Raw genomic sequence first — 13,035 nt, forward strand, 5'->3', positions numbered from 1 at the left:
TTCTAGCAGTAATCTCTCTAACCTTTTCCTTCTTTTCGCATCTGCATCTTATTTTGATTGCGTCCTTTACTTCTTATTCCTCTCATTTCCTCCTCCTTATATTCCCTTTCAGTCTTCTCTCTTCTCTTTTCTATCCCCTCCTTTGGTCTCTTCCCTCGCGATAAGCACTGCCTATACAGCTTTTCTATGCTGAGTTTGCCCGATCTGATCTCGATGGGGATGTCTCTCTCTTTACTTCTTTCCTTCTATTTCCTAAGGAAACAAGCGACTTTGGAACCTATTGGCTTTGCCAGTGGTTTTCAGTGATGATGTGCAGCATCCCAGATGCAATGCAGCATACCTACGAAGGTATACAAAAGAAAGGTGTTATGGCTGCGGTAGCCAAGTCATTTTATAGGCACGCAGAACACGGGTGTGCTCGTACCGAATTAAACAGTTGCTTTTTTTCCTTTTCATTTACTGATCCGAGTTGGATTGGCAAGTACAAAAAGTAGTGCATAATATGTTCCGGAGCCCATCTGATAAACAAAAGTGCAAATTACATACAGAAGTTCATGCATAACGTATGCTTCAATTAAGAGAAAAAGAGCATGCTTTGGCGGATGTCTAACAAGATTATGGGCAGGCAATCAATCAATAAATAAAAAACTTTATTTCGGTTTTGTTAAAACAAACCATAAAAGTACACACAAGTACGACACAATAAGAGTAAATATTGGGAATAAGTTCATCATTAGGATACATCAGTGCTGAGTTAGCAAGAATTTTAGGCGGTACATACTTATAAATCGAGGCATTTTCTATATTTAACAGCCGACTTTAAAAACTCTAATACAAAAAGAATACTATCACTACATAGTAGTTGTAAATACATCATGGCAGGTCTGATCTGATAAAAATCAAGTTTCTTAAAAAGCGGGACCAGATAGCGTTTGCGGGGAAATTCGTAAAATTTACATAAAAACATAAAATGCAGCATGTCCTGCGGAGACTTTCCGTCGCATCCGCAGGATCCTGCTTCTTTATTAAAAAACAAAATATATGGTCTGACAAGCAAATGATGAAATAAATTAATCCGAAATCTAGTTAATAAAAGTTTCTCATGAGAAGACAGAGATCCCATTAGGTAAGGCTCAGTGTGTGGAGTTGTTTTTAACATAAGAAAAGTCCTGACGCTTGATTTCTGTGCCTCCTTAGCTTCCCTCGTCATTTTCCTGTCCATCATGAAGGCTGTTTTTGTTGCCTCCACATCCCCCTTAATAATACATTCGGTAGTTTCGAATAGCTCACCCCGCCCTAAGCTTAAAAAAACCTTTCCTGATATATTTCAGCCAGGGTACAGTAGATGAGTTATCCATAGACAAGCATCATGTGCGTTAGGGGGATATCTGAGTTTAACCATAGTTTTAACCAGCAAATCAAAGGTCGCAGGGAAAAAATATCATTGATATACTGTACCCCCAACTCCTCATGAACAGCTAAATTAGATGTACCTTGTGGGAGACACAGTAAGCGTTTCAGGAAAGTATTCTCCACAATCTGTAACCGCTCACCCGAGCTATACCCCCAAATTTCACTTCCAAAAGATGCCATAGCCACTGATTTGGCATTATATAATTGCAACATTGCGCCAGTAGACTTTTTCCCCAGTTTCGAGGCAAAATTAAAGATAGCTGCGTTCACCCTAGTAAAGTCCCCTTTCTTTTTCAGAATGTACGGGCCCCAGTTCAATTTGTTGTCAACAAGAACACCGAGATAGGAGAACGTGCTAGAGATGGGAATCTTTTCATTGCCCACATTAAATTGAAAATTCTTTTTGGGGGTTTGGCCTACCTGCATAATGAATGATTTGGAGTTATTTATTGTGAGATCCCTGTCTGACATAAAAGATTTAAAAGCAGTTAAGAGTGCTTGGAGACCTCTTTCAGTCCTAGATATGAGGACCGCATCGTCCGCATATAGTCGGACCGGGATACCCCGGCGCCCCACTCTGGGGAAATCGGCCCCTACTTCCTGCAAAAAACTATCTAAGTCATTAATGTAAAAATTAAACAAAAAGGGGGCCAGTATACAACCTTGTCGGACTCCCCTTTTGATTTTGAAGTCCTTCGTCACGCTCAGATCCTGAGAAAATCTAACATTTGCTCTGGTGGATCTATGTAGATCTTCTAAAAAAATCCACAATGCCTCCATCAACCCTCTTTGCCCTCATGGACTGCCAGAGCTTCTTCCTGTTCACACAGTCAAAAGCTGAGGACAAGTCCATGAAGGCTAGGTGGACAGTCCCCTTATAAACCACTGTATATTTACTTAAAATCAAGTATAAGTTCAGACATTGAGTGGTCGTGGACCGGCCTCTTCAAAACCCATACTGGGAGTTGGACATGATATTATTGGCCTCTAACCAAGAGGTGAGCCTTTGCAGGAGGACCCTACCCATTACTTTCACCATGGAGTCTAGGAGTGAAATAGGTCTGTAGCAGTGTGGACTGCTTTTATCCCCTTTTTTAAAGACAGGTATTATAGTTGAAGTCCCCCAAGACTGAGGGCAACCTAGTTGAACTGCGGCGTTAAAAACCGATTCCAAAATTGGTGCCCAGAAAGAGGGGTCAGTCTTGAATAGATCGGGAGGGATCCCATCGGGACCAGGAGCTTTACCGGCTGTTAAGCCTACAATACCTTCCATTATTTCACCCTTCCCAAACCTGAGCTTCTTAATGTTAAAACCAAATACAAATCTATCATCCTCTTCATAGGGCCAGGCATACATCTGCTCAAAATGGGCCTCCCATTCCTCTTTCGTTATATAACATTCAAGACCTGCTCCTATCTCCTGTGCAAGAAATGGTTTTTTTAATATACCCCAGAACTTTGAGCTGTCCTTGAGTGTTTCAGGGTCCAATAACTCATTCCAGGCCTCATCCCTTAAAACTTCCTTACGTGTAGCTAATGCTATTTTATAATCCCTACAACAAGTTGTTACGTCAGCTTGCACTCTGGGTCTAGAAGCAAGAGAAACCCTCAAACTTCTTGCTGTTTTTGAACACTGCTGATCAAACCATTTTGGGCCCACTTTTATCTGTTTCTTGGCTGGTACTGTCGACAAGTCAGTAACCTTATCTATGACAGTCTGGAAAGCCACTAGAACCTTCGTATGTTGATGTTCCCCCTGTGTGCAGATGACTATTTGATCTGCACATACAGATTTTATATAATTGTAGAACAGTTCCGGGATTACTTGAGACCATCTTAGTGTTCGCTTCCGATCAGCCATGCTGAGAATCCCCTGTTTGGGGTTTGATCCTAGTTTCGTTACCCAGGGACTGGTTAAGTAAAGTAAGAGTGGGTTATGATCACTATGTTCACTCTCGACTATTTGAAAGGAGTGTACAAAGTTTTGCATAAAAGATGTAATCGGCACAAAGTCAATAAAAGTCCCCTTCCCATGGCCTTTAAAAGTAGGCACCACAAAACGTATATTTGGGTCCGTCAGAGCCATGGTTGATGTCATGTCGAGGTCATTAATCATATCATTTAACAACTCCCCTTCAATTGAATGCTCAAAATGGAAGCCTTGAGTTCTTGGACTAGCAAGACGAGCTTGGGTTTTGACTCGATGGCAGCAGGGCCAAGTCAAGATAACTAAATAGAACAAAGAGAGTGCCGATGCTGCACTGAACTTTCAAAGAGATTTTGACAAATGAACTGAATTAAACATATCCATTTTATCCATTTTTTGATTGATTTTAATCAAAAATATTTTTAATGCAAATTTTTCTTATTATTTTGCACGGTTATATTAGAGTGATTCAAGCATTTACAGAAATGATCAGAAAAAACTAACAATTACAAAAAGGTGCATTTCAAATATTTACACTACATAAACACATATAAATGACCACACAACTAGCGTACCTCAGACATTCAGACGACAGACAACATTCAATTTACAATTTACACTTATATGTACAAGAAATAACAACAGGCCATCAGTGAATAACACTTGCACTATTTCAAAAACGCTTATTTTTAAGTTGTTTTTGCAGTTGATTGGCCAAAGGCGAAGACAGGTCAAGGTGGGTCAACGCGTTTCGAATATCTTCACCGGGGATTCTCATCAGGACCAAAACTCTCTGGGAAACAAAAAGCGAACAGCACTGAATTAGACCAATTGGCCCCTCCACAAAAGTTTTAATGGGCCGCTAAACTCTGTTCAAGAACCTTACCTATAGCTTGAGAGTACGCAACCAAGGCTTGTAATGGATGATAAATGAACGTCCAATGGGAAGATCTGTGGACAGCAGAGTAGAAAAAGTTTTTTTAGAAAAAAGATTAAAGGAAAGATCACAACGTCTAAACTGATGTCTAATGGCTGCAAAAATGGATGCAATATGGAGTGGTGTGAAGATCGAAATCTTACTTGCAGGGGCATACGGTGTCTTATGAGTGCATCTATAACCCCTTACTCCTCCTGGTCGGAGTTGAATGTGCTAGTCAGGAGCAGCGTGTAAATTAATTCACCAGCCGGAATCTGGGGACAGATAGGAAACGTAGTCGTTAGACCATGGTTCTCCGTACTGTTAGCACTATTACCACACGCACACTAGCTACCTCCTATGAGGTCTCTTAATCGTATTTACCTTTTTGTCCCGTTAGTCGGACGCCATTGGAGCCATCGTGGACCGTGCACGAAGACGAATGCTTGGGCAATAAGTTGGTAGCCATTTTGTAGTTACATTACGGCATCCAATTACAGGGCGGAGCTCCAGAGGTTTCTGGGAGATGTAGTTTGGCCACGATTTGTGTCCTTACAACGGGAGAAAAAATTCACAGCAGAAATTCTTAGAACATCTTAGAGAATCAAAAGGTCGATGTAGTGGCAGCCTTTTGGATGTAATTTAGAAGTGTGATGTTTGGAAGCCCGTGGTTGTTGGAATATCTGTCCCGGTTTCAGGCTGTATTTATCGGCCGGGTTTTTTTGACAAAAAACTTTATTGTGCAATAAGAATGAACAAGCTGAACGGCATTGTATAGCTGAACACTCGGGTTTATACAAAAACAAGGGTTAGTTCATGGGCTATTCTTTGACCCATATGTTGATAGTCTTCCTTCACTGGGCTCTTGATAAATTATAATAATCCATTCACCAACTGTTCTGACCGAGGAAAGAATAAACCTCAGTCAGCTTGTTCAGGGGCTCAATATCCAAGGGTGGAAAAAGGTGTGCTAGGATGTGCATCATCACTAAAACACATGTACCGCCTCGTGTATTTCATAAAGCACCACGTAAGGTGTCAAAAGGACCAAATTTTTGTTGGTTAATGAGAGCTTGAAGGATTTTTTTACAGATTGTAAATCTCGGATAACTCATTCAGTCCATCCACTGATGTATTGAACTTGATGATAAACATAGCCTCTCTCTTGACCAATTTGGCGTCCAGGTCGCCACCTCGGTTGTCTTGTGTGACTTTTGAGATCACAGTCCATCTCACATCTTTTTCTGTGTGGTTGTTAAGATGCCAGTGGTTCACCAGCGGGGCATTAGGCACGTTCTTACGTACCCTCGATTTATGTTGTTGTATTCTTATCCTTATTTCCTGATTTGTTTTCCCAATATACAGCTTGTCGCAAGGGCAAAAAATACCGTATACTACATATTTCGTTTTACAGTTTGAGAAAGTATTATGTTTCCAATGAACACCCTTGTGGGTGAAATGGTTCCCTTCGATTGTGGAATCGCAACACACACATGTCCCACATTTGTGATGCCCTTGTATTGGAGGTAAATTAAGGAGACTTCTTATGTCCGGACTTTTAGTTTTTGGTAGTGCAGCTCGGACTAGCTGGTTGGCGATGCTCTTATCTTTTTTAAAAGCGAATAGCGGAGTCTCTTTGAGTGAAACATCAAGATTTTTGATCAGATGCCAATTTTGAGAAATAGTCTTCTTGAGCCAATTTGACGTGGGGCTATAGGTTGATACACACACAATCCTGTTGGTTTTAGATTTATCCTTTCTCTCCAGAAGTGCTGGATAAAATGGATATGTTTAATTCAGTTCATTTGTCAAAATCTCTTTGAAAGTTCAGTGCAGCATCGGCACTCTCTTTGTTCTATTGAGTTCTTGGACAGCACAACTCAGAAATACTTGTAGCTAAGGGATTGCCGCAGGGATGAACATTAAAATCACCTACAACCATGAGATTATGTAGAGTATGTCTCATAGAGTTATTAATAAAACTATTCAGAGCAGTTATATGATTTTGATCGGAGCATGTAGAAACTGAATTATAAAAATTAATCAGACCAACCATACAATTCCCACTTTGCAGAGTTAGTGCAAGAATAGTCAAATCGGCGGAAGATACAACACGAACTTTGCATGTCAGCGCTGCAGAAACGTAAATGACCAATCTCCCCTTTGGTCTCCCTCTGTTACATACAATTGCTGGTACAAAATATGCCTTATATCCCTCTAGAAGAAAATTACATTCAGTCAACCAAGTTTCCTGCAGACAAATTATCATAAATTGTCTGACAAAAGTAATCCATAGGGGGTTCACTATCTTGGCGGCTAACTCTGCAATATTCCAGGAGATGACGTTATTTCGACTCTTCCTATGTGGTCTATCCTCTGCCACTCCCGAGTCAGTCTTACTCCCACTTCCTGAGATATCAGATTCCCCAAGTCAATCACAGGCTTCCAGACCGGACAGGGTCTCATATCTATTCTGAATTGGGAGTCTGTGACAGATATTATTTAGTCTGCTAAATATTGGCTGGGGCAACACAGGAGGAGCAGAATGTAAATGAGGTCCCACCATAGACCAGCCACCCCCAGAAAGATTGTCCTCCCGATTAAATTCTGCCCGATCCCTCCAGGGTATTGGCCTATAAAAAAAACCCAAGGGTAATAGTTTAATTGCGGTATCCTCTGTTGACTGTGGGCATACGCCCCTTGATAAAAGGCGACCCGCAATATAGGGGCTGTTGAAATTAATAATAATGCAGTCGCCACACACTGTTTTATTAGATCTGCCAATCCAGCTAACCCTGCGTACCATGATTATGTTGTTAATAAGGTTAGCTCCCCCAGGGGTATTCTGACTAAGCCAATACGCTGTTTTATTCAGCAGTTGCTCATAGCTTTCATGATCTCCTGCTGAAAGGGCAGGCACTTGTCCCAATATGATTACATAAGGGGTGGCTTCTGGGGGGAGATCAATGACCGTTTGTTTTCGCGGCGCACTGGTTCCCTCCTCTAACCTCTGATTTACTACAGGGATAAGGGGATTCCTTTTGGAACCTAAGGATTGTACCACGGATGTCTTTTCTTTCGGGGCACTCCTAGCGTTACTTAAGGCACTAGTAATACTAGATCCTGTATTAGTCTGCGCTGGATCGACCTCACTATCATTGCTGCCACCTCCTCTGTCAATCAAATTTGTTGGTTGAATATCAGCGTTCTGTGAGTCCACTATAGTTACGATATTCGAGAGATTGGACATAGAGGACTCCAGGTGCAATAACCTGGATTCCATCCCACACAGTTTTAATAAAATTGGTTCCAACAAAGTTTTTACCATAACCTCTAATTTATGGGCAGGCAGTGCCCAAGGTGATTCACATTTGCAAATGAGGAAAGCCCAAAGCAGGTCGAAGCACAAGATATCCTACTGTTTGTGCTTGAGGGTAAGTACTTGTACTTCAACCGACACAAAACAGGGATGCTGGCCTGGCAAAGGTGATGAAAGAAGTTGATTTTGTGTTTTTTCCTGAATTTGTAACTATTCCACCTTTACAAATGGCAATTGCCAACCTGAAAAAAAAAAAATATTTCACAAATAATTTTTTGTAAACATTTGTGGGTCTATTCCGAAGGGAAAATTATCAATAGAATCCACTTGAGCTTCATTGGGCATGTGCAGTTCACCTGCTGAAAACCCGCACCAGGGCCTGTAACCAGAACAAATTTATTTTGCAAACCTCTGCAGTATATTTGAGTAATGCAATGCAATGCACAAATAAGCAAAATGGGTAGAATATTTGAAGGTGGAGTAACCCGTGGAATACTACAGTCATATTTCCTTGCACCTTTGTGCTTCGTTCCCAAAGACCTACGTTCCCAACGACCTATCATATCCAACAAATATGTTGTGATAAATCATTTGCAGTACATTCAAGGGCTTCCCTTCACAAAGAGACTGAATGGGAGACAATGATGATCCACAAAGGTGTTAAATCCTTGGGCTTTGCTGCCATTTTGTAGCCAGCTATCCTTCTGCAGGTGGTCTCAATGAGCAGGAGGAAGACAATACTGAACTTGGAGAACAAAGCAAATTACTGTCCAGGGTGTTAGCAGTGGTGGACAGAGTCCAGGGTCATTGAAAGTATGAAGCAGGGGAGGCCCAAATCGTGCAACAGCGGTTAATAAACTGTGCAGCAAGAAAAGCCAAATTATGCTGCATGATTTGGCACATTATGTAATAGTGTTACCTCATTATCGATCCATTTTTAGGTTTTGCTCTAGGCCGCATGCGCTGTCAGTGAAAGCTATTGTTCTTTTTAAAAACAGCTCAAAATGGACTTTGAGCCCTCCCATTACTTATTTTTACTTTACCGTTGATAGGCTCCCACGTCAATCTCATTTCCTTGCTTCCTATTGGTCGGTGCCTCCGCCTCACCTCCAACTTCCTCCTGGACTACAGTCTTCATCCCTGCCTTGGAACATGGACAAAGCACTGCTTCCTGTGGCCAGTGTCCTTCCACTGGTCAGAGGCTCCTTCAGGCACTCCTTTTTACCCTCCACTCCCTTTGTTCTCTTCAACCCACTCACTCTGCTACCTTGGTTTCCCAACCTCCACCTTCTTATTGCTTTTTTTTAAAGGTTTATCTAGCTGTAAACTCGACCCAAAGGCATTGGGGTGCTTTACAAGAGCACCAGTTACATTATGCAAGGACACATTCATTTTTGTTTTATTACATAAGGACATATTTATGTTTGTGTTTTAGGCACAACAAGATTAAATGATTTGTCCATAATCTCAGGATGTTGAGCTTCCGAGACTCGAACCTGGTGCCCCAGTTGGCAGCTCTGGCTGTAAGGCCACATACTCTCCCCAGATAAAAGGGTTGCTTGCCACCTCTCTACCACTGTGCTTTAAGGCATATTGCACAGCAGCCCAGTCTGTTGTGTAACATGTCTTAAAGTAGATAAAGACAAAGCGCTGAGATGCAGTCAATGGTGGCTGCATCATAGCGCTTTGTTTTTATTTACTTTGAGTTATTTTGCACAGCATACCGCACTGCTGTGAAACATCTTTAAACAACATTAACAAAGAAATTTAGCTCCCACAGAGCTATTTGGATATGTTAATGTTTTTAAAGATGTTGCACAGCAGCCCTGGATGATGTGCAGCAGAGTTAAACAAAGAAAGCGCTATGATGCAGCCAACCCTGGCTGCACCATGGTGCTTTGTTTTTATTTGCTTTGAACCATATTGCACAGCAGGCCATGCTGCTATGCAACATCTTTATAAAACATTGCCAACGTCAATAGGCCTTGCATAGGCGAAACCTATTGGCTTTGCCAATTCTTGTTACACATGTAAACAGTATGTGGGCAAAATATTCACTACATTAGAACCAGTGTGACACCCAAATACATCAATAAGCAACAGGAAGATGAACAGTCAACATTGGCGAATGGCTTTTGCTGCATTTTTAGTAACTTTTGATTCATATGAGCTAAAATAATTACTTTTGTGAAAATATGTTGGTGATGGTTTATGCGGCAAATGTATCAACTTAATAAATATGTGGAAAATGCTATGGCCGCAAAATCACATAATTCCAGTGGCACTGCCAGAGGCAGACAGTGGTGCCAGTGGTTTTGAAGGGATACATAATGCAGCCAGCTGTGCTGTTCACAGTTAGTTCATTTCAACGCAGCCCCAAAAAGGATCTTTGAGACAGTGGCATAAGGCAGAATGATGGACGATACGACATACCGATCTCAGGTCAGAAGAAACAAAAGGCAGAGGTAAACTTCAGGGTCGTTAAAATGCTATTGGGGGCGGGGGGGTGACAGTCAAATTTTCCAACAATCACGTTGGCAGATCATGTTAAAATGCATTACACGATGAGCAGGACACATGAGGGTGCTTAAGGTAGAGTGGAAAGGGGGAGGAACACGGATTAGCAGGGTTAGTAAGTGGGAAAAAACACAATATTTTGTAAACTAACCAACATCTTTCGAAACTTTCAGTTGGCAAAACAAGGGAAAGAATAACAAGGAGAGCAGAAGGGAGGGCAATGGTGAAAGCACACGAGTGACACCTAAACAGAGGGCAGTGAAGTACAAGAGGATTAGAGCAATATGAAGTCTGTGGAGCTAAAAGATTTTTTCTGTGGGGGGAAAAGCACAGGAGTAAAAGAGAGCTGGAAAACACATGCACGCTGTGAGAAGTTGGCCTGGCATATGCTGGTCACTAGTTATAGTGGCCACCTTGCACCAGTCCAATTCGACTCTTAAGGTGATAGGTTTAAAAGACAACCTTTAAAGAAAGCTATCCTAGTGGTAGCTGTGGAGAGCAGCCTTCAGGCTAAGTTTTGAAGGAGTGTTAAGCTTATTGTTTTACCATAGATAACCTCTTGAATGACCAAATGAAAGAGTAATCCACACAGGTATATATATAAAATATATGTATTTATTCTAAACAGAATCCCACAAGTCTCTTTATGAGGCTAGAGGTAAAGTTACAATTCAAACAAGCATTTATAGATACAATAAATAGCACTGGAATCACAGGGCCCCAGGGGGGACCAAACCATATATTAAAAAGTGGTAGAAGAACCACGACAATTCTACAGACAATGCCTAGGGCATTTAGGATCGCTGGCCCCTTGAGAATCCACCCCAGGTTATGAGGAAGGGGACCCACGGGAGGCGCGTGCAGTGGAAATAGCTGCTATCGGGATCTCTATTAAAGCCTACGGAGAATGTCGCGGTTTGATTTAAACAGATTAAAGACACTTCTAGCAGGAGTTCAAAGTTAAAAACTTAGAGTTAAGCTTTTGAGGAGCCCACTACCACGGGAGTACCGAGGTACCACTGTTACCTGCCCCAGGGAAGCCGGGTGCATAGGTCATTTTCGATGTCGGGTCGCGGGCTGATTTTCAATGGGAAAATGTACAAAACTGCTGCTAGCCAAAAGCGTTGATGATGCCGTGAAGATTGAAGTTGTAGATCTTGTAGAGAAGAACCTGAAAGCAGAGGAGACAGAGTCTGGGTCACGGCACAGTGACCAGGGAGCTCAAGGAAAAGAGCCCTTCAATGTCGGGTGCTTCAAGTGGAAAAGGTGTAGCTTGGATCTGCAGCCATGGGCTCCGGGAGGCTTCAAGGAAGGCCAACTTCTGGAAGGCAACTGTACCATAAAGGATGAGGGTCACTGCGGTGTTAGTGTCCGGATTGGATCCACTAAGCCTTGGCAACCACAACCCACGCAAGATAAACAAATCAGCTACTGGTACAAACCCACGAGGTTTGTGAGAGGTCTCCTTCAAGGAGACTGTAGAGCAGGCCTGGAGCAACCAGGGGAACTCTTAAAAGTAAGGATTGACCTCCGCCAGGGCCCACAAGTCGAGAGACAAGGGACCGCGGAAGGCAGCAATTTGGAGTGCATAAAAGGGTGCCCACGGGCCACTGGGGTGAGCTAGGGTGCTGATCTTTGGCACAGTTGCTGCTGAGAGGTTGGCTCAATATTGGGCCAAAGCACAACTTCCCCACTGGTCAGGGTCATGTGCTATGCAAGAGGTGGCCGGTGTCCTGGGGTATCAGGGATCTCGGCACCCACGCGTTCCACGGTGCTCAGACTTGCTGGGCACGCTCACTGGCCTCTGGGATACTAGGAAACCCACCTCAAGGTTGAGAGGAATCGTCGATGTCCGAAGCAGCAAAGTTCCAACCGGGTCACTTGCAGTGTTTCAGGTGCCTGCCAAGCAGGGGGGTAACTCCTTTACCCCAAGGGAGATTTCAGCTGGGCAGCAGCTCATCGAAGGTCAAGTCTCTGAAGTCCAAGATTAATCTGATTCTCCGGGGACACGTTATTCACCTTTATCCACAAGATTAGGGGAGTGTCCAGATCAGTGTCCACCAATGGTAGTTGAGGCGGGAAAGGGTGACTACACCCTCTCCCCTTTGTGTGTTTCCCGCCTGGGCGAGGGGCAGGAGGCCCCTGAACCAGTTCCAGGCGATGTATGCAGAATGTAGGCGCTGTAGCATCCTACGTGCAACTCTGAAAGGTATCCTATGGTGCACCCACCCAGTTCCAATCCACATAGCCTGTCTGGGAAGGTGCTGGCACCTCCCTGCAACAGGATCCCTATTGTCCAGCTGCCGAGGCTGGGGTTTTCCCCAGCAACAGGCAGCCAGAGTCGTGTGGGTGGCGAGTAGCATCCATTTTGTGATACGTGTGCACTTTTAAATTGGTGTCTAAATTCTGCCACTTTTCCCATATCGCCCCTCTAGCAGGGGGGAATCATGCCCTCATGCCCATGACTGGACTGGGGGTATGATTCCTACATGTTTGACAACAAACACGATATGGTTCTGTGTAGCCATTCTCGAGTTATCACGCTATCGCGATATACGTATAATGCGGTTAGAGTATATGGTATGGCTACACTACAAACAACCCAGCAATGGTTTTACGAGGGTTGCAGAGGGGCCCTACTCAGGTAGGGGTCCCCCCTCACACATATCTCAGCACCCTGCCTTGTAGAATTAGCAAGGCCAGCTTGAGGGGTGACCAATGAGAATACATGTGTTGTACATAGGTGGGATACAGGGTACCTGTATCCCTGTAAGGGGGTGCAAGCACCACCTTACCCAGACTACAGTAGTGGTCTGGTGGTGTCATTTGGTATGGCTGTCCCAGGGTGGCACAATAAGTGCTGCAGCCCTGGTAGGCCTCTGAGGGACCCATGCCCTGGGTACCTAGGGTACCTTCTACAAGGGCTGACAGGGTATCCTCGGT

This window comes from Triturus cristatus, chromosome 7, assembly GCF_964204655.1.
Source record: "Triturus cristatus chromosome 7, aTriCri1.1, whole genome shotgun sequence".
Classification (NCBI taxonomy): domain Eukaryota; kingdom Metazoa; phylum Chordata; class Amphibia; order Caudata; family Salamandridae; genus Triturus; species Triturus cristatus.